The sequence below is a fragment of the Monodon monoceros genome, unplaced genomic scaffold, assembly GCF_005190385.1.
Source record: "Monodon monoceros isolate NGI ecotype Baffin Bay Population unplaced genomic scaffold, NGI_Narwhal_1 Super_Scaffold_11, whole genome shotgun sequence".
Lineage (NCBI taxonomy): Eukaryota > Metazoa > Chordata > Mammalia > Artiodactyla > Monodontidae > Monodon > Monodon monoceros.
Window position 1 is genome coordinate 13,251,773 of NW_021703767.1, and position 3,804 is coordinate 13,255,576.

At 39.2% G+C, this 3,804-nt stretch overlaps 1 long non-coding RNA gene across 1 annotated transcript in view; it reads left to right on the top strand.

Annotated features, from left to right (window-relative positions):
• The first annotated feature begins 2,026 nt into the window (after window positions 1-2,026).
• The window catches only part of LOC114890608, a 21,959-nt gene continuing 20,181 nt past the window's right edge, over window positions 2,027-3,804 (top strand). Inside the window, exon 1 of the long non-coding RNA XR_003792319.1 lies at window positions 2,027-2,133. This is a non-coding gene — a long non-coding RNA (uncharacterized LOC114890608). The remainder of the gene's footprint in view (window positions 2,134-3,804) is intronic.

Here is a 3,804-nt window from a genome sequence, read left to right on the forward strand (position 1 = left end):
GGTCTTCCTGCCCTGCAAGGCCATGTCTCATCAGGCTGGAGTCTGTCTTTATCTCTTGGGCTTGTCTGTTTTCCTTCCTATCACTCCTAATGACACAGACACGACCTGATGGGCGGATAGCGCACGTTTTCCTTCTCTTGCTTGGTTTAGTTGTATTCAGCAAATTCCACGCCATGTTTGCTTTGGTTGGGGAGGTGGTGATGGTGGTGTCGAGTCATCCTGTTGAGCCTGCTGGCACAGACTGAGATACGTAGTAAACTGAACATTCTAGGCCTTTTTTTTCACAAGATCAGCGATTTCTGTGCACTTGGTATTCTGAGCCCGTGAGCCAGATTTTCCATTTATCCTGATTACATTTCAAACGTTAGATTTTATCCATTATTCCAGCCTGTCAAGATATTTTCCAATCTTAATTCAGTCGCCCAAGATCACATTCATCCCTCCAAGCTCCCGATAAGCCTCCATCTCAGCATTCAGTGATGACAGTGCCCGTCAGAGGAGGACAAGCGCTGTGGATGGTGCCTCGGTGCCGACCACGGCTGCTTGCTCCAGATAAAGAGAGAACAGATGATGGACAGCAGCCCAATCAAGGATTTGGTATTTAAAGGATAGACTCTTGGATACTTTTTTTTCTTACACTTCTGGCTTCCAGTTCAACACCTCAGTTTCTTGGACCTGCTCTTCAAAGGCTGTGGACCAGAGATGGGGGTTGTAAAAGAAAGTTTCAAAGATAGGCTCCTGAGTGGCTTTCCGGCCACTTTTTTGTATTTCCTGTTCTACGCTTGGAGTCCACAGTGAAGACGACCAGAGCGGTAGGCTTTTCAGCTGCATTAGAGAGTGTACACAAACCACCTAACTGTCCAAATGGGGAAACTGAGGTGCAGTAAAATTAAATTCCTGGCCTGGTCTTGACCTTGTTTCTGGACGATGGTGCCAGGGCTGGAAAACTAGTCCCTTTGCTCCAAACTGGACCATCTCAGCCAGGTGACCATGGCCTATGCCTGCTCCCACTTCCTGGAGGGCCAATGTGCCTCCAGAGTTTTCCGGAAAACATTCGTTTCTTTCTTTTTTTTTTTTTGGTACTTAAAATTTTTTTTTATTTTTTTAGTATTTATTCATTTATTTTTACTGTTTAAATTAAAACATTTATTGAAGTATAGTTGGTTTACCTTTGGTAACCGGAAGTCTGTTTTCTATGTCTGTGAGTCTATTTTTGTTTTGTAAATAAGTTCATTTGTATCATTTTTAGATTCCACATACAAGTAATATCATATGCTATCATAATTTTTATTATTTATTTTTAATGAGTTATAGTTGATGTATGACAATATTATGGAAGTTTTAGATGTACAACATAGTATTTCTCTAGTTTTAAAGGTTATGTTCCATTTATATTTATTATAAAATATTGGCTGTATGCCCTGTATTGTACTGTATATCTTTGTTGCTTATCTATTTTATATATAGTAGTTTGTATCTCTCAATCCCCTACCCCTATCTTGCCCCTCCCCCTTCCCTCTCTCTCACTGGTAACCACTAGTTTGTTCTCCATATCTGTGAGTCTGTTTCCTTTTTGTTATATTCACTAGTTTAGAAAACATTAGTTTCTTATTAAAATATACAAGGATAGATGGTGGCATAGAATGCAAAAACCACTTGGATTTTAAAAATGAAACAAGAGGATCAAAGAAATGTGCATTTACTAATTACTTGGGCCATGGATGCCAGATCCCTCCAACAGTACAAAAATAGATTATTTAACCTCATGGAACAATTTTAAAGAAGAGAAATAAGACTTCAGATAGACGTAATGAATGTAACAGCACTGCTTGTAGAGGTACATCTACGGGGAGGGGGTTCCATCATTTTTTCCTTTCTGCTATTATTATTATAAGCTATTTGTAGAGTGTGACCAGTGCATAGAATGTAAAAGAAAACGTTTTCTTCCAGCTATGAAACCTTTGTCAGGTTACTGGGTATGTCACGGAGTCCTCTCTATGACATACAGTTTCATTCATTTAGCTTTATGAGGACATCGGCCAGTTCTTGCAAAATTCCAAGGAAGCAGAAGGACTACCTGATTGAGACCCATTTCCCCTGGCTGTGGACTGACTCTATTATCCACAGTTGACGGTGAGTAACTCTGGATGGCATCCTTTTGTAGGCAAATTTCTAACCAAGACCATCTTTCAGCTCTGAGCATTGTCGAACTGAATGTTGCTATGAGACTGCAGCTGTTTATTCCCCCAAGATGTTTTCTGAAAGAACTGTGATGGGACTCTGGTAACAGAGTGTATTTTTCATAGCTCCGTAATCATTTTTATTCTCTCTTCTTTAAAAAGAAAAAAAGACCCCCACCATTTGTATAACATTTCCCGTGAATACATTAGAATGTTAGAGGGGTGATGCATGCCAGAAGTCTTGGCAGGTAGGAGCCCTTTCCACTGTTTAATTTCTGTTTTAATCTTATGATGTTGTAGAAGGTAGATTTGCCTTGAAAAGCCAAAGATCATCAAGATTTCACTGAATGCTCCAATTGTGTGCATAAAGGGTTAAAAATATCCCCCCCCCTTTAACCTCTTGGATACCTCTTGGAATAATAGATACAGATACATGGGTTTTAGAGTAAATACGTTATCAATATCTTCTTCAATCACTACCTTGGTGGGTGCATGTTTATTTCACAATAGAGATGTGTATAGAGAATATCTATTGCTTTTGCCTGCCCTTCTTTTTCAGCTAAAACACCTCAGTTTTCCTTGGGGACCCACTCTCTACAGGGGTGATGGTCAAAATATATAAAAACTGGAGTGACATGGGTACTACCATGCTCGACCAATCAGGGTGGATGTTGACTGTTACAGCCGTTGAACCCAGCCTTCCTCATTAGATACACTTTCAATGAGTCTTGAAACTGAGATGCCCTGCCCTTCCTTCTCCAAGGGCCAGGCAGGAACCAAGCGAGGCCAAACAGATTCTATGTCCTGAGAATTTGCATATTGATCAGCAACACAGGCAGGGCTGAAAACACTTGGCACGGGTGTGTCCCAAAGGTGTGGCTCTGGAAGCGCCAGCTTCCTGTCCTTTCTAAGACTTCATTGCTCAGCTTTTTCTTTGATTCTATAAGCTACCACCATATCCACCCAAAACATTTTGTTTTTTGCTTATATTTCCCGGAATTCATTTCTGTTGCTTGCAAACAAGAAACTCTAAGACAGTAATTCAGAAAATAAGATAGTAAAACAAATTTTCCGTAATGGGAAGGAATCCTGATTTCCTGAGTAATTTTATTATAAAATTGTAGAAATAATTTCGTGGAAGGAAAAAAAAGCCTTCAAAAGAATAAGTAGGAAATATGATGAAAATGAAATTAAGAAAAGCAGAGTTGTGGGGCAAAGCACTCAGTTTACTGGTTGGTGTGACAAAGGACTTGAACTAAATAGAGCAGAAGTGATAAGCTTTCTGTGAGTTGCTATCCCTACCTGGGTTTTAAAAAAATTTTATTTAAAGTAGCTTCCTACTTTTAGAATTCCCCTTTGACCTTTAGTCACTAGATTAAATCCTCCAGAACATGTTTCTTGAACTCCAATGCACCTTCTTTCCTTCTTTCCTTCTTTCCTTCTTTCCTTCTTTCCTTCTTTCTTTCTTTCCTTCTTTCTTTCTTTCCTTCTTTCTTTCTTTCCTTCTTTCTTTCCTTCTTTCTTTCTTTCCTTCTTTCTTTCTTTCCTTCTTTCTTTCTTTCTTTCTTTCTTTCTTCCTTTCTTTCTTTCTTTCTTTCTTTCTTTCTTTCTTTCTTTCTTTCTT